This window comes from Argentina silus, assembly GCF_951799395.1.
Source record: "Argentina silus genome assembly, chromosome: X".
Lineage (NCBI taxonomy): Eukaryota > Metazoa > Chordata > Actinopteri > Argentiniformes > Argentinidae > Argentina > Argentina silus.
The window spans coordinates 21,657,940-21,677,211 of NC_139653.1; the positions used below are offsets into that span (position 1 = coordinate 21,657,940).

The 19,272-nt window shown below is 43.8% G+C and overlaps 1 protein-coding gene across 10 annotated transcripts in view; it reads left to right on the top strand.

The window, feature by feature from the left end:
• macrod2 (mono-ADP ribosylhydrolase 2) overlaps positions 1 to 19,272 on the top strand; it is a 455,899-nt gene that overhangs the window by 49,975 nt on the left and 386,652 nt on the right. The window lies entirely within an intron of this gene.

Below are 19,272 nucleotides of genomic sequence, written 5' to 3' on the forward strand. Positions count from 1 at the left end.
TCAAAGATACAGGGGAAACCCCTAGGCCTACATATAAAATATTTAAACTGTCATTGTGAATCTTCAGACAGTCACACATTTGATAGACCTATTTACCTGGGTAAATATTTATGGCGTTTGCACATGCAATTTCAGCGGATTGAAACGCGTGAATTAAAAGTTGTTTATGAAGTTGAAAAAGTAGCTGGCTCAAAAATTATTTATTAGTTGGCTATTTGGCCGACAACTGGCGCTTTTGGAAAACTCAATCATGTAATTTAGTTTTATACTAAATTCTAAGCAGCTGTTTTTAAACCCTACAATAATGTAGCTGGTACTGATAAATAATAATATTGAGTGATGAGATCAAGTAGATGAACAGTTAAATTGCGGGCGGACAGGAGTATTGAGTATTGCTGGACATGCCTGCACAGCAGCTGAGACAGACAGTCAGGGCTGAGGCTGCTATGTCAAGGTGGCGTAGTAATGAATCAAGCGGAGGAAATGAAAAGAGTGTGGGGCTGAATACTGCCTATCGCAGTGTGCCAGGCTCCTGCTAAAACTCCTTGCCCAAGGGGAAGGTTCAGACATTCACAGTGAACTTCCTCTCTTCTTCTCTCCTCCTCCTCCTCCTCCTCCTCCTCCTCCTCTACCTCTCCTCTCTTTGCTGGAGCTCAGTAAGTCCACAGATTCAGGTCAGGAAAATCTGACAACCTGCCTTTAGCAGCTATTAAAGTAGGGTTCACCAGATAAAGGCCTCCAAGGACAGGCATCCATCAGGAAAAGTAGGGGGGGAGTCAGCCTCATGCTTTCATTAAAAAAGGGTTGGTGTGGGGGAAGGCTGAAAAAAATGAAAATTGCTCAGTTGAAACGTCTTGTCCCTCAGTGTCTCTGTATTTCATGCTTTACAACCCCACTTTCCTCCTTTCCCAGCACCTCCAACCCATTGGTCTATACACATGAATGTCATTATAGCCTGATCCACTAGTCTCTGCATTCCCATCTCCTTGGGGCTGTATTGCTTAGCCAGGGCTCCAGGGAGACTCCTGTCTCTCTACCCTGGAGAGTGAGGTGACTCCTTTTCATTCTCCTCCAGGCCACATGTTAACTCAGGCCTTCTATCTGACTAAACCCAATTTCTTCCTCCACTGCCTCTAACAGTATCATCAGAAAAGGGAGCAGTGGAGCCATAGTTTATTCCCACTGGCCAGATTTACATACGTACCACTGTACAGAAATCCACTCTGAGAAAGTGGTTGTGGCTGACTTTAGAGGCCTGGGCCTCTGCTACGTTCATTCCACTAAGCTGTAGAGCTCCTTTCTTCTTCTTGTCCGCATGTCTCCAGATTTATCCTTAGGTGTTCCACCCTTTGTGTGAGTGTGCGTTTGTGAGTGTGTGTGTGTGTGTTGGCATTACAGTACCCAATTCTAAGTGTGTGTATATTGAAAGGGTAATCCTGCAAAGCATTGTAACAGCCAATGTGACAGGAAGGAGATTGGCGAGCAAACACAGCAAAACAGGATTTAAGCCAATATGAGTAAACAGTGTTTGCAGGTGCCGCATTGGACAGAGATTCCTGGCTGGCCAGTTGCCTGGGAAAGGCCTAATTAAACAGCAATATGGTGAGCTTGAAAAGGCCTTACACTGATAGGTCTCTTATTGAACAAAGGGACACTGGGTCACAAATAACAACATGGTCTCACTCTCACGCATGGTCTCACTCTATAGTAACTTCCATAAAATACTGAGCAGGTGAGGCCAAACAGCTCACACTGAGGAATAGAGCTGGCAAGCAACCTCAATCTCCTCATCTTTTAGGCCTATCTCAGAGTTCATGATGAACAATGGCAGTGTGTGTGTTGAACACACATCTGGCATCACCATCTCTAATGATTTAGTAACATTGACAGATAAATGCAATCTTTATGCATCAATATAATGCAGGCTTTGTCTTAACAGGATTTTAAATGGGGGAGACAATTGGTGAAAACATTTCTCTTGGCAGTGCCTCATAAAGTCCCTTATACTACGTCACTGTTGTGTTTGTCACCCCAAGAAAAAATGTGAAAGGAAATGATGACCTAGCTCAGAATGTCAACTTTGATTCATCTCCTGTGAGTGCCAGAGTGTCTATTTCATGGTAGAGAAGTTGTCTCTGACTATGGCTTCTTCTATTAAACAATAATGTGTAAAGGAGCATGTCTTAGTCGAGACTCAAGTGTTGAGTGTCCAGCTTGTCCATGGTCTTATACAGACCCCACATACTAGATACAAGACTGTTTGTTATAGAGAAAGGGAAGGGCAGGATATGGGGATGATAGAAGGATCTCTCTCTCTCTCTCTCTCTCTATCTCTCTCTCTCTCTCACACACACACACACACACACACACACACACACACACACACACACACACACACACACACACACACACACACACACACACAGACAATACTCTACATGGGTGGCAGTCCCAGGCCCAGCACACTCATATTTTTACAGCTGGACCCACGTCCTGCTGAGAGGGCTCTTCAAAGCCTTTCTGTCAAGAACATAGGGATTTTGTATTTCTTTGAAAATGACCGTCCTGTGCCAAACCAATGCTACAATGCTTCTGTGTGTCAAGTCCTGTGATGCACTAATGACTGTCATATCTAAACTGTCTTCTCTTTCTAAAAATAGCTCAAATAGATTTTATATTGTGTACAGTGTAAAATGCCTCAATCACTTATTGAATGTTGAATTGTCTTCCAGGTTAAACAACATTCCAGCAATGCAGGGTTAACTCTGCATTGTCAGTGTATATTTACTAGTGTCTGTGTGTTTTAGTCTGTGTGTATGTGTATGTGTCCTGTTGTTTTTAAGGAACTCTCAGGCTTTTTCACTTGTGATTTGAGCGCGGGCAGGGGAGACTCAGGGATGAGCTCATAAAGAATTCAAGTTTAGTTTATTTGATTGTTTCTCTTGTTTGGTGGAGCCTTCACAATGGGCCTGGCCAGACGAGTCCACTTTGAATTAGCCTGAGCGAGCAGGGAGAGAGGGGCGCAGAGAGGGGCCACAGCTAATCCCAGGATATTGAGCAGGATTCCTGGGACGCGGCTGCGCTCCTTTGCTTTCCCAAGTGTGACGGAAGGGTGGGAGTGGGAATGGAGGGGCGTGAGGAGGAAAGCTGGATTTGGGGTCTCTTTCTCTCCTTTGTGGGAGAGTTTTCACAGTTTAGGGGCACAGTGTTGGGGATTCTCTGCCCACTGGAGTGAGTCTTTTTGGGGGGAAACAGCCAGGGAGCGCCGGCCTCAGAGGATTAGGCACACTGTGATAATCAGGGGATCAGTTCACAGCATCCTGGAAGGGGGTCTTAGTCTATGTCCAACAGAGTAGGAAAAGGGAAGCCACTTTCCTGTGTTACCACAGATTCCCCTGACATTCCCCTCATATCCCACTGACATCTGCTACTCTCCCAAAAGACCTCTCTCCTCTTGTTCACACTTTGCCTACCCTCACTCATATTCACTTACTGAATGAAATAAAGCCAGCCTTTTCACCCTGTTATTAATGCTGTTGTTGTCCTATACTGTATGTAGTCATGAAGTAAAACAGAAATGTTGATTATCTTTGCTCACATAGATCACAGTGCCTTTCCCACTAACACGCACTCTCCCATGCTTTCTTTAACCACAACATGAAAGAAGTTTGTGGAAAATTGTAGAAAATTGTAGCAAGGTGGAGTTAGAATTAATAACAATAAATAAGATGACTAATATGATCTTACATAAACAAGGTCTTGAAAAATGAAAAGAAGAAGGCAAAGAACAAAGAAAAATACATAGATAGAGAAAAATGTTTAGGGTAAGAAAGCTTGTTTGTGTACTAATACTTAAATGTCCATTATGTAACATTCAAGCTTTCTAAAAGCTTCCTAATGGTTGTAATGACCATGTTTAATCCGTAGCGATCAGGAGATCCGGAAAAAGTACTTTCTAAAGAGTGTCTTACCCAAGACTCATACAAACATTGCATATAAACATGTTGTTATTATAAACATGTTGTTATTGCCAGAGGTCTGTCTTTGGTGGCTGCCTGTTCTAATCGCACGCGCATGCAGAAAAACAGCTAATGTTCGACACTGCAAGTCCATTTCAGGGGGTTATATTATTATTAGGGAAGATGTTGTTGTTTGGAACTTCAAACTGACTGTCGTGCAAAGGCCAGAGGTGGCAGATTTCCGACAAACTTGCTCCTTTATTGTACATCAGGTAAAGGGAGTCTTCCTGTTATTGAATTGACTCAAAACATAATTGAATACCCTGTATGAGTAATTCTCTCTCTTTTTCTGTTTGGCATGATTGTAGTTTCTTCAAACTATAGAAGGGGAGGAGGAGGACAGCATGGCGTAGGAAGCCTGATCCAGTCACATTCTCTCATTAACTTGTACCTATTTGATGTCCCCTGTGACCAAGCAATGAAAAACAATACCTGGTTAAATGGATGGAAATCAACAGTCATAGAGCTTGCTTGCACAATGATGGGAAAACAAACATTAGCAGATACCCAGGTGGTGCAACTGTTCCACTATTTATGGTAGTCCTCCCTTTGGTGGGACTCTATACAGTACTCCCAGACTTTAAGCATTGAACTTGCCTTTTGTCTATAGTGCTATTGTTTGCTGTTATAACCATTTCAGCAGATGTCTTTAAAGGATGTTAAACCCTAAAGTCAGACTCACAGAGAGCAAACAATATTTTTCTCATTTCCTTCCGTCCTAGCATTAGCTGATTTTTCTCTGTCAGGCACAGTCAATTCTGTGTTTTCTTTCTCTTTTTCCTCTATTTTCTCTGCAATCGCCAATCATACAGTAACGTCCTCCTTTAGTTACTAAGATACCCAGGCCAACAACTGCAAGTATGTGGGTAGGCTGCTGAGCAACTCCAGCACGTGCACTGACAGAGCAGCTCACTGCATAATGCCCAACAAATAAGCGCTTTCATATTTACCCACCCCCCTTGAGACAGTCTGGGGGTGGGATGGAAAAAAGGGAGAGGGAGGCAGACAACAGGTTAGTAAGAAAGTAAGCTGAGGAAGATCTCTTTCAGCCAGTTTCACAGAACCATACTTAAGCCTACTCCTGGACTAAAAAACATGTTCAATGGTGGAACTCCATTTCAGTGGATCACAGAAACAGACCCTTAACGTCTGACACTGACCCTATTGTGGACCCTGTAGTGTTCTGCAGGTGCATTGTTGTTCACTTGTTGCAGATATCTGTTTGGGTAGCATTGTGCAGAGTCAAAGTGTAAATGCAGCACATTTCGCAGTATCTTTTATTAGGTACAGTACAGCTGTGTAGCTATCCGCTGGGCCAGGTGTAACAGTATAAGCTGAAATGACAGTGTGCTATTAGTCTGTTGCTCTCCTGGCAGGCACTCTGTCACAATAGACCCCACTGCAGTCAGAAATTCTGTGCCTGCTCTACTCTGCAGCTTTAGCAGGGTCTGTGCTTCTGTAATATACAAGATCTATTCCCCATACACACAAACATACACGTTTTCTAATCTTTCCAACTAGGAGAGGCTATAGCACAGAAACTTGAGTTGCAGTCCATCTTCTTAAATAGATATATTATATGCCACAAAATGGACTTATGTGGGCTATACACTACACACACACTCCAAAAACCCCATAAAACACATGCACCTCATCGCATGCAGTCACAGTCTTACTCCTACAGTAATTCATTACTCCAAGGCTGGCTATGGTTATGGAGATTTAATTTTTGTACCGCTTGCTCTCTTAATAAACATTTTTAATCAAAGTTTGTGGAGTATGCCTCTCCTCTGATAAGTACGTGGGCGACTCATATTCAATTTACTCTAACATTCTTCACTGATCATTTTTACTATGGTTTACAGCTCCATATATCATTTTCAGCTTGTAAAAGTAGTTTCTGTTTGCAGTTGTCCCTTCCCTCAATGATAAGGGTTAGACAGGGGCAGATTTAGTGGTGCATATCCCATAATGCACAGCTGCTGTACCACTGCTTTATTAATGGGATTCAGGAGCTCATCTGAGCATTCCGATAATGGAACAATGCAAGGGCCCTCTTTGACAATCCCTCATCTCTGAGACGCTACAATTGATCACCAATTCAATTGCTAACTGGAGAAAATTGAATTTCTAGCCCTTACATTGTTCGTTAACCACAGTGCCGATGAGATGGCCATCCAGATTAATGATAATGGGAGGCTGAGATGGCTTCTGAGACGGCCTGTGAATTTGATTAGCTCCAGACGGCTGTGGAGACGGAGAGCAGTCCGTCTCCACAGCCTGTTATGTGGAAGTACTTAATGAAAACCCCACATGGAGGATAATAGAGAAATGTTTGTCTGGGTGCTTGCTTCACAACTTACTGTACGTAGTCTACATTTTACTTTTCCTTTCTGCTCACTCTAGCTTTCATTTAAACAGATGCACACCTGTACACACACACACACACACACACACACACACACACACACACACACACACACACACACACACACACACACACACACACACACACACACACACACACACTCACACACACACACACACACACACACACTTGAGACATGTCGTTTAATCTGCTCATAAAGCTAGGCTGATGTATAGTTGTGATCTGTGTTTACCTCATATAAAAAAATATGTAAAAAATATTTTTGAGAGACTTGAGTTAGGGAGTGTGCGTGCCTGCGTGCGTGCCTCGATGACTCAGCCCTTGGTGGATACATCCTGTTGCCCTTTGAGTCCATTTATCTCAGGACTGGCTGCTATCCTGTTGAGCCTGCTAGTCAAACACAGTGCTAATTAGCCTGAAGAGAAACACAGGTCATATTACTCTCTGCTTTCATCACTGTACAGTAACACATGGCAAGACTGAGCTAGCCTCTATCAGATTCACATGATGAGGTGAGGTGGGGACTGGATGGGCCAGGGGCTCTCCATATTGCTGACACTAAGCAGCTGTTGGAACACTTCATCAAACCTAGTTATCTGGTGTGAAGCATCTGTGAATTGAGAACAAAATCTGTCTCCAAATATTAGGCCTATGCATGTACACATTTGTAAACAGCTCCTAACTGCCATATATTTGTTTTCTCACCCTCTGCCAGTATTTCAAGATTAAAATGAGTCTAGAGGGAATTGTTTAATGTCCTTATAACGAGATCCTTGGACACAGAGGCGGACTCAGTAGTTGCGATAAGGGACAACCCCGTTTATTCAGACTGTTACTCGTTATCCTTCGTAAACATCAAACCCCGGTCGACTTTCCAGTCCCAGCTTTCCAGCCCCCCCCCACTAGCAGAGGCACACACATCTTAAACCATTTAGTTAACGAGGCTTCATTTGCAACAGGTGCGCAAAAAGCCTCGCTTCCGCACCCTGGCCACGGTCCTGTAGCTCCCTCTACAGGCCGAACGCTGCATGTCCCCCCACATACCCCCACCGCCCGACACAGGCCGGGGACACGACGGCCGACAGCCTACTCCCCCCCCCCTGCACGGGAGAGGAAGTCTGCCACGACCATCTGCGCCCCTGGTCTGTGCACGACCGAAAAGTCTTCTCTCGGGATACCGGCGAGAGGGGAATCTGCCAGTATCCCTTCGTGCAATCCAATGTCGTGAAAAACATGGCCGTGCCAAGCCGGTCCAAGAGCTCGTCAACCCGGGGCATCGGGTAGGCATCGAATTTGGAGACCGCATTAACCCTTCTATAATCCACACAGAACCGTATAGACCCATCCGGCTTGTTGACAAGCACGATGGGGCTACACCAGTCACTGCAGGACTCGACTACACCCAGCTCCAGCATGGCTTCCAATTCCTTACACACAATGTCTCGTTTGTGCACCAGCAACCTATAGGGACGCGTGCGCACCGTTAAACCCGGCTGCGTTTCTATATGGTGGTCGATAAGCGTAGTCCGACCGGGCAGGGGAGAGAACACGTCAGCGAATCTAGCTTTCAAATCTGCAACGTCCGTGGCCTGGCTAGTAGAGAGGTGGTTATCAATACCGACCGGAGTGCTAATTTTCGATTTTGGGACTTCCGGTCCGAACTCATCTCTCTCTGGAATTATTGTAGCCAGCGCAACAGTGACCACGTCGTTCCATTTTTTTAAGGAGATTTACGTGATACACCTGCAAGCTATCCCCCCGGTCCGAGCGTACTACCTCATAATCCACGACCCCACGCGACGTGTGACCACAAACGGCCCTTGCCACTTCGCGAGTAATTTCGTGCTGGAGGTGGGTAATAGTACGAGCACCTTGTCTCTCGGTGAAAATTCTCGCAGGCTAGTTCCCCTGTCCTAGAGGCGCTTTTGACGTTCATGGGCTTGCTGCAAATGCTCGCATGAGATAACCCCCAGGGCGTGGAGCTTTGTGCGCAAGTCCAGGACGTACTGAATCTAATTTTTACTGTCGCTAGACCCTTCCTCCCAATTTTCTTTAAGAAGGTCTAGGACACCCCGGGGTTTACGCCCGTAGAGTAATTCAAACGGGGAAAACCCGGTGGAAGCTTGGGGAACTTCCCGTACCGCAAACAGCAGGGGATCTAGCCATTTATGCCAATTCCGACTATCCTCGTGCACAAACTTCCGGATCATTGATTTCAAGGTCCGATTGAACCGCACACAAAGGCCATCCGTGGCCGGGTGGTAAACACTGGTTCGAATTGCCTTGATGTTCAACAACCCGTACAGTTCCTTGAGGGTGCGTGACATAAAATTTGTGCCCTGGTCGGTGAGAATCTCTTTCGGGATTCCCACCCGGGAGATCACTTGAAACAATGCCTGAGCTACACTCCTGGCAGAAATATTGCGCAGCGGTATTGCCTCGGGGTATCGGGTTGCGTAATATATCAAGACAAACACAAATCGATATCCCTGTGTACACAGATCAAATGGCCCGATAATATCCATGGCAATGCGGTCGAATGGGTTCTCGACCAACGATATGGGCCACAATGGGGCCCGGGGAATGGCTGGGGGATTTACCAATTGACATTCGCGACAGGAAGCGCACCACCTTCGCACCTCTGCCCGAATTCCCGGCCAATAAAATCGAGCCATTCTACGGTTTAGTGTCTTATCATACCCTAAATGGCCCGCCATGGGGTTGAAATGAGCCTCATGGAAGACCATTTCCCGGCGGCTACGGGGAACCAACAGCTGGGTTACTTCCTCCTGACTATGCGAGTCATGACTCACTCGATATAACCTGTCGCTGATGATCGCAAAATAGGGGTCGGCACGCACTGTGTCTGGCCGTACCAAAGTACCATCAATCACTATCACCTGGTCATAGGCTGATCGTAGCGTCTCATCACGAGACTGCTCGAGGGGGAAGTCTCCTAGCAGCGGGTAGATCGGCAGGGAAATCTCGGGTTGAGACCCCCCCGCCGGCTCCGGCTCCTCGGCAGTGTCGCGAGGCACCGCCTCAGCGCAGAGCACATTACACGCCTCACACCTCCCTCTCTGTCGTGCACGCACCCCGGTAGCCCGCTTTACCACTTGAGGAAACCCCTCCCAATCTACACCCAGAATAAGGGGATGCGTAACCGCCGCCTGTACACTATGTTTTTTTTCCCTCATAATGAATTTCGATAGTGACCACAGGATATTCGTGAATGTCCCCATGCACACACTTCACCAACACCCTCGATGCCTTTAACAATGCCCCCGGTCGAACCAGGCGCTCCTGGATCATGGACTGCATGCAGCCCGAATCCAAGACCGCCTGGTGCGTATCGTGTTGTATCCTTACCGGAACACGATTCGCCGTCAGCCCACCCAGAGATCCTCGCCGTCCCCTCGAACACCGCCAGGAACCCTCTGGGTCGTCCAGGTCCCCCATTTTCTGGAGGTGGACCTTGGGGGGACCTTGTGCCGACCCGGGCGCTGGTCCTGCTTTGATGGCCCCGACGAGCTCCCGGAGGAGGGTACGGTCCTCAGCCTTCGCCGTCACCATCTCTCCCACCGCGGACTGCTGCTCACGCTGCATGTGGGCTTGCTGTTCCAGGATGAGGGTCATCCTGGTGATGGCCGCGCTTAACGTATCCATCTCTTCTCTTTTATTATTTTTTATTTTTTATTCGCCTTCACTCTGTGCCCCACGTTGGGCGCCACTGTAACGAGATCCTTGGACACAGAGGCGGACTCAGTAGTTGCGATAAGGGACAACCCCGTTTATTCAGACTGTTACTCGTTATCCTTCGTAAACATCAAACCCCGGTCGACTTTCCAGTCCCAGCTTTCCAGCCCCCCCCCCCACTAGCAGAGGCACACACATCTTAAACCATTTAGTTAACGAGGCTTCATTTGCAACAGGTGCGCAAAAAGCCTCGCTTCCGCACCCTGGCCACGGTCCTGTAGCTCCCTCTACAGGCCGAACGCTGCATGTCCCCCCACAGTCCTCATTTCTAATCAATAGCCATTATGTTTTCCTCAGTTGTGAGCTGTTCTGTAAGCTGAAGATAGTTGTCAGCCTCAGAGATGACAATGGGGGATAGTATGAGTAGCTAAATTGTTGCCATTGAACCTACCATGATAGTTAGGAGTGTTTCGGAATGCTTCATTTCCTGTCGTAGAAGGTCTACTATTGAGGTGCTTATTTTGGTCTCAACTGATATTACAATCAACATAAATGTTTTACTTCAATACAATACATCCAATACAGTATGTTTCCTTCAAAGTGATTTAAAAGACCTTGGATTTGTGAGATCTGTGAGATCTGGTAAAGATTGATATTATGCTGTTTAATTACACTAATTATTTCCCCAAAGACCCACTAAGAACCGTGACATTGAATGTACTGCAGCAGAAATAAACAAGTTCACAGCACTGGCTGCTACATGTCTGTTTGACCCCTGATTATTACGAGACGTGAGATTCTCTGGTTGGAGATTAATTGTCTTGTTTAATTACACCTAAGTGATTAGAGGAGGGAGGAACTGAAATCCCTGTTGCTGAATCTGTATTAATGTATGCACCCTCAAAGTCAGCACGTGTATTTTCAAGGATACAGGCCCCCCAAATCGGCGCTTAATGGACAGAGACAAGGCTGCAGTCAGCACCTCTGAGGAGTGTGTGTGCTTTGAGTGTGTCGGGTGTGTGTGTGTGAGGTGGGGTGTGTGTGAATATGTAGTGCATACATCAGGAGAGGCTGGTGGAGGTAGAAATCTTAGGATGGGCTCATTGTGTTGTGTGTGTTTGATACCATTCCTCATTCCATTCCATTACAATGAGCCCGTCCTCTGATTTCTACCTCCACCAGCCTCCCCTGGCATAGGTGTATCTGTGTGTATGCATACTGTATGCGTTTTCTCATGTGTGGGTGCTGACAATGAAAACAGGCACTGCAGTGTGCTGGGATGAGGAGGGGGTGCTCTTGACTGAAGAACACCTCCTTACCACCAACACACTCACCATGGCCTGATGTGTGTGGGACCATATAACCTACTGTATTTTATCAATAAATACATGTAGATGGTCAGTGTTCAGCTGTGGGTGGTAGTACTGAACCATACAGTAGTCTTCCTATACTTGTTATAACCAGTATATATAATGTATGCAATTTGCTTTGATTTCACTAACAGGCAGTTCTTTTACATAGGCAATTTTAGGGGATGTGTATTCTAAGGGTTTTCTGGGGAATATGTATTTTGCAGGCTTGAGATAACAGCCCAACCACTGTGTTATCAGAGCACCACTCTGTGTTAAGCTGCTTTTCTCACCATGTGAATAAAGTTTGGTACATAAACTGATAGGAAGCCTGCTAAGTTAAGGGCGCAAAAGGCAACCAAGGTTAATTCACTGAATATGGAGGCTCTTTGCACCCTGCTTCTAGATGTCTCTCTATTCTGTATCTTCATCCCCTCTGAAAACAGGAGTTAATTCCAAACATCAAAACCTCAGCTTTTGTTTTTTACTGAAACAATAGCGATAAGAATATGTGTTAGTGTGTGTACTGCAAGACTGAATGACTTTGCAACACATTATTGAGGTGTGTGCTTGTAAAAACACTGTGTATTTAAATACTTTAGAGGGGAATTATATCCTTGTGGAGTCATATCAGGCAATGCCATTTAAAGTAAACACAATAGAAGCTCCTTGTGGTGCTGAATGCCTGCTTCTTATTAACAAAGACCATGTTTGAAACGGGAATTATTTTGAAGAGGGGCCTGTTAATGAAATCCGTCTGAATAGAATAGCCAAGGGGTTGAGGAAATAAAACATACATGTCTATGTCTAAGCATCTCTATCTGCTGGATAAAGGTTAATTACTGTATCTCTGTGTCTCTCCCAGTGCCCTTCCTCCTGAACCTCACAGTTCGAATAATCCTCTTTTCAGGCTCAGTATAACACACTCTGGAGTCTGGTTTCAAAACACTTCTAATGCTCATACTATTGCATGTTTATATGTTCTCAATTGGCTGTTAAATCATGTAATTAGACCCAGTCAAACCATGATCAAAGAAGTTGCCATTTATCTATAGTATTTCAGTGCTTGGCAATATAAATCTGACATTCTAACAGTCTGGTCTGTAGTGAATGAATTTGTGTTTACGTTGTGCCACCACATCTGTCACCTGTCCTGCATAAGGAACAGCTGGCCTAAAGGAAACCAGATAGTGAGCCTCACACACACGGTAACCACTCCAGCTAACAGCTAACCTGTCAGTTGGAAACGGCCCATGTGGCAAATTGTGATAAATGTTGCTGCTGCAAAAGTATCTTCCGCATACTCCTGAAACCTGGGCATGCATAAGCAATGGTGGTTGGAAAAAAATGTTTGAGAGAAACAAAACCAAATGATTAAAAGTGTTTGGAAAGCTCAGGGGAGATTTTGATTTAAGGCTGCATATGAATGGCGGCCCTTTGAGCAATATTTCTCACTCTCTCTGCCTCTCTTGGGATCTGGGTCGTCCCAGCGGAGTGGATGTGCTTTAAAAACCCAGACGCTTGCCAGATAAATCTACTCCCACTTCGATGCCGTAAACTGTCGTCGTACTTCCTATACCCACCGGATTCCACCGCAAAGCTCTAAGTGTCATGACTGAAGTGACAGAGCACAACTTCCCTTTGGGTGCTGAAAATATGCTCTGCCATAGCCCAACACGGACCTGTACCCCTGCTGAATATTAACAGAGCAATCAAAATTACATTTAGGAATATTCAATGACAAGGCTGTTAGTGGGCTAGTGATAACTGCTAACCTCTTTTAATTGCAGAGAAGGTGATGCAATTAATGTGCATTTTAAACCTCATTCTCTTGTTCCTCCCCATCAAATTCCCCACACATTAATTTAGCATTTCCTGTCAAATGGCAAACAGTATTGTCTTTATAATGGATGCTCACTGTCAAAACTTTGCTTGTGTGCTTTCACTGCATTGTCAGAAGTCATGGCAATTGATTTTGATTGTGCTTGATTTAGAGGTGGAGTCAAACAGGGCCTGTTGAAGGATGTTCCCTCTATGTCCAACTGCTCCTTCTTAATCAAACCAATGGCATTATGCACTGTACATACTGTAAGATAGGTCTAGAGATAGGTCTACCAAATTCAGAATGTACTGTATCACATTTAGATCAGGTGTACGATAATTAAAGTGAACAAAGAACAAAGCTTACAGTTGGCAGGGGTTTAATACGAGCACACCAACATTGCAGCAGGGTACACCTCAGTGCCGCCTCTCCAGTGTACATACTGTGTGAAGTGCTGCCGAAAGCCACCACAAAGTGTTGAGAACAGCTGTGAAGGATGTTTGAAAAGAGAATGGTTTGTCTTATCAGCTTGCCTTATTAAATAGATTGGCAAAATCAAGTTTATTATAGCAGCTCATGAATTGCAGAGATGAAGAGTGTAAATGGTTTAAATATCAGTTATTTTAAGGAGGACCAAGCAATGGGACCAACTCCTATCTACTCTCATACCGTCATAATGCATTCTCTCACAGCACAGGGAAACAGCGGAAAATGTTTTAGTGCAGTCTGACATGAATAATAATATTAATAATGTAACAGAATTATTACAGAATGAAGTTAGGGATTTTCATGCAAGACAGGAGTAAGGACGTTGAGTTTCAGTGGGATTGAGACTGGACAGAAAAGTAGTCTACAGTTGTTTAATTAAACATTTTAATGAAACATTTAATTAAAACCGTCATAATAGGGTGCGAACGTCCACATTTTCAGCAAGGGCAGCCTTGTGATGCATTTATTTTGTATAGCGCTTTGAGGGACAAAAGTGAGAGACAAATAGCCAAAATGCGAAGGTGATCAGATCAGATTGACACACTGACAAATATATGCAATGTTCTGGTGATCAGAGCTGTTATGGCCTGATGAGGCCTTGTGTCATTTACCTGAGACCTGATCATTTCATGCTTTTCACTCTCACTAACCACTATGTTATTCTCCCGTCAAAAGTCACCAGTATTGTTGGATATGGGCAGTAAAACAGTGACAATATAATTGGTTTTATTCTCATCATTTCACATGTAAACATTTTGGATTGATTCATGAAAGTTCTCATTTCAATCATGTGAAAAACGTTCAGTGCCAGAGTGGAAAATTAATGACACGAACTGCATTCTTTGCATTGTGAGTGCACTGTGTCCATATAGCCTACTGCTGAAATGCGCAGAATCAACTGAGAAACATTATATCCAAATTAAAACAACTCATAAGCTACTCTTCACATAATTAATCAGGCAGTAATGTTTGTAAACACACTATAACACACTGTAAGCATATCCATTCTGCTCAACGATACCTCCTGGTTGCCTCCTCCTTGTTTTGCCGAGGTGAATGACCTGAAATAAAACTCATGGATGCTGTCGCAGAACTGAACTCTGATGGCCCAATTCTAAACCTCTGCCAACTCTATGTAATCATTACTATACCCTTAACCTTTATGTATTTATGTTCTGTCTTCAGCATTTGTATTTCCTTTGGGAAGTAAAAAATATATTGGTATGAAACATTGCTTTACTTTGTTAGCCTATGTGATGATTCTGTGGCCATTACAGTGAAGGAAAGATCCTGAAGCCTTTAGCCTGAGGAGTCCATTACAGTAAAGGAAGCTTTAACATTGTAGATGTGGTGTTCCAGTCACAGCTGAATGGAGAGGGTGATATTTGGATATGTGGGCACATAACAGGTTTTGAAATATGCAACTCTAAACAGGCAAAAACCGTTGGCACATGACATTCTTACCCATTTTCATAATCCCTTGATGATAGACTGGGAAGTTTTGAGCTGGGTCTTTGGAAATATTTCACTTGTTTTTGCATCTTTTTGCCAAAGCCCTCGTGGATTTGACCCAACGAAGAATTCTCGTTATCATGTTGAATTCTCGTTATCATAAAACAAGAGGGAGAGCACGTCTCACTTGCTCAATTATCGTCTCTATCAGACCCATTTGTCAATTTATTATAGTGGTTGTGTCAATGTTGTGTCATGATATGCTAAGAGGATGTTACATGACCTAATACTGCACAATAGCTGCAGATATAGAATGAACACCTGAAATGCATTGCCTTGAATCCTGTATCATCTATCCTGTTGGCTTGATGCTCTCCATGGGACCAGGTCGATCTCCCCACAAAGGGTCAGTCCAGCGGGAACCCTTCCTCCATCAGGGGCACACTCATCTGAAACTCCTCAGGCTCAAGGCTTCAGGGGCTTCCCTTGCATTTTGGCCCACCTCTCCATCAACCCAAAAACAGACTCTGTAATTTATCCCACCCAATCCGGTAAGAATGTAAATAATGAACAAAAGTTGCTTGTTCTACATGTATCAGACAGCCTCTCTGGAAAATGAGCTGGCTTGAAGCTGATCCTGCTGCAGTCTTGACCCTGGCCAGTTCTCTGTGCTCCATTTTCAATAGCAAATGTACAGTACAAGGCAGTGCGTCATGGTCCCTGCTCAGCCTTTATCTCAGGATGACAGACATTGGGTCTCCCTGCAGTCTGGAGATCAGTCTGAGCCTGTTTTCCTTTGGCCTCACTCTTACCCACTCATCTGCATGGCCATCTCTCTCTTCCCTACCTCTCAAACTAATTGACTTTAATTTGTCTTTTTTGCCCTCCTCTAGTGTAGTGTACCTTTTGAATTCATCAGTCGTAGCAAGTGTCAATTAAAAAGGCATCACCCAATAAAATGTGTGGGCAACTGATGTTAATTAATATCAGGGTTTTATGATGTGTGATACAGGTCCCAGCCCTTGGCACTTGATGACCATTTAGCAACGCAGGATGAGTGGCATTTTGGAGGCTAAGGCTAATGAGGCTCATCCACTGAAATGAAGCCAGACGATGAAATGGCCTCGTCAGGTACATTATCTTAACACAATCAGAGCATTAACACCTCCAGTTGATCACACCTTCTCTCCCCTCATGATTGCTTTGAAAACCTTCCAACATGTTTTCTACAGAAATAGAAGTACAGAAGTACACTCACCGGCCACTTTATTAGGTACACCTTGCTAGTACCGGGTTGGACCCCCTTTTGCCTTCAGAACTGCCTTAATTCTTTGTGGCATAGATTCAACAAGGTGCTGGAAACATTCCTCAGAGATTTTGGTCCATATTGACATGATAGCATCATTGCTGCAGATTTGTCGAATCTCCCGTTCCACCACATCCCAAAGGAGCTCTATTAGATTGAGATCTGGTGACTGTGGAGGCTATTGGAGTACAGTGAACTCATTGTCATGTTCAAGAAACCAGTTTGAGATGATGTGAGCTTTGTGACATGGCGCGTTATCCTGCTGGAAGTAGCCATCAGAAGATGGGTACACTGTGGTCATAAGGGAATGCACACGGTCAGCAACAATACTCAGGTAGGCTGTGGCATTTAAACGATGCTCACTTGGTACTAAGGGGCCCAAAGTGTGCCAAGAAAATATCCCCCACACCATTAGATATTTGCGTTACCGAGCAGTTGAACAGGTGTACCTAATAAAGTGTATATGGTCCTCTGTGGCTCCGTTGGTAGAGCATGGATCATGGCGCTAACAATGCTTGGGTTATGGGTTTGATTCCCACTGGGACCATATATACTGAAAAATGTATGCACTCTCTGCAATGTAAGTCGCTTTGTATAAAAGCATCAGCTAAATGGCTTAGTATATATACTGTATATTTTTCCTCTTCGATTTCAGATGTTATTTTATGTTAACTGTTATTTAGTAAAACATGAGGGAACCTCGCACACTGACTAGAATACATTTGATGTTGCTAAAATCAATAGAACACAAAGATGGTCCCACTGATGTTTTTGTTTGCAATACATTAAAAAGATGATTCCATATTTCAAGATAAAGTTTTAGCCCACATGGGCTTCACCGTGTCATAGATATAGATACATGTTATTTACAATTATATATATAGTATTTAGATTCAAGTTTTAAAAAAGAAAGCAAATAATGCAAAACGCCAGGCCATTTTGTCAATGGAAGCATAACCTATTTCACAATATCCAAGCAGGGGAGTATTTCTAAAGATCATGTGGACTTTACAGTACCACAGCTTCATCTTTTTTTAATAACCCAGAGAGGTCGGTGAGTCAGTGGATCCCATTTCTCACTCTAGGAAGCATCTTGTGGTTGTGTTTTGAAGGTGCTTCCGTATCATGTAATGTGAATAAATAATATTTTTGCCAACATTTCCACAGAGATTATACGTTTGTATACCAGGGCATGATACATACATGTTTTATCCATGAATAGATTAACTGAACGAACAGAAAGCAGACAACCTTAATTTCACACTGGTTGACTGATGGGCTCTTCTTATTAAGCCACCTATATCATTGTTGTTGGAGTAGATGTTACCACACTTTTTCATTGTGAAATGGATGCTTGACTATTACAATGGAACCAGGTTTTGTTGTGCTTGTGACACTCTATGTGTTTGTTTGCCACAGGCCTCTATGATAGTGAAAACAAGCCCTTTAGAGAGTACTGTAACTATCTGCTGTGTGGTTCACTGTGAAATACCAGCACCATGGGCTAAAGGGAAACCACTTATGACCTTTAAAAACATCAAATGTACTGTAGCATGGATCATATTCTGTTGTTGCATAGGAGCCAAGCCTTAAAATTGGAACTGGGAATTGTATATTTTTCAGACAGTACATACAAGACACACTACAGTACACTATAGTAGCTTATTTGTCACCGGAAAAGTATTTTTTCAGTAAGAAGATAATGCAACTTTTAAGTAAGACTGGGTTAAATCTTGTGCGATTTTGGTTTCTTTTATCCCCATGTACCTTATAGGGCTCTTCTGTAAAAGATAATCAGGTCTCAGTAAGATCTCCCCAGTATAAATAATACAAATAAAAAAACACATGTAAAAAACTAACCTTTTATACTCCTCCAAGGAAACAAGATCCTGGAGTTTCAAACTTGTCTGGTTGAATTCCAAGACAACAGAGCTGAATAATGAAAACACTTTTTGATCCGTTCTGATTTTTGGAACTGTTAAGTAAGTAAGTGAGAGCGTAGCTGGTTTTTATTTTCTGATTTCATCAAAGAAGACATTTTTAAATTTTCCCAGAATGGCCTTGTAACTCACAGTATACCGATGTTAGGGCCTACAGTATGTAAAGCCAATGAAGACCAACCAACAGCAATGAATAGATTACAATGATGTCAGACGCCTTTTGTTAGTGATAAACCTTAGGGCCGCATGACACACAGAATCAAATACCTTCGGGGTAGTGCTTGAGGTCTGCATGTAAATAACATCACCGTAGTCCAAGACAGACAAGAATGTATCTCATAAGAAAAACAAGCCTTATGCCAGTAATAAAAAACTATTCTCAACTTGAGCTTCTTTACCATGTTCTTGACATGTTGGTGAAGCTCAGCGTATTGTTAAAAAGAACACGTTTCGACATACTGTATCACCTTTATCAGGTTTTTTTATAATGATATACAGTGAATAACTGAGGCCATAGATGTGATGCTTCTTACAACATGTGTCCATAAGTGAGATTGTATCCATAAGGAGTAGGATTGCTGGCAATTCCAGACCACATGCCTAGTACTCCCAGTTCTCTAATAGATCATGGAAGCCCCTGATATAGCACCATGAAACCCTCCCACGTGTCTCTCTGATGGAAAGCCGCTCTGTGAATGAGTTTGGGAGCTTTTTCACCACAGTTTCCATTCCCTCTCGCAGAGCAGTGAAGCAGTTGGAAACATAAATGGTGTTGTTGTTGATGATGATGATGATGATGATGATGTTGAT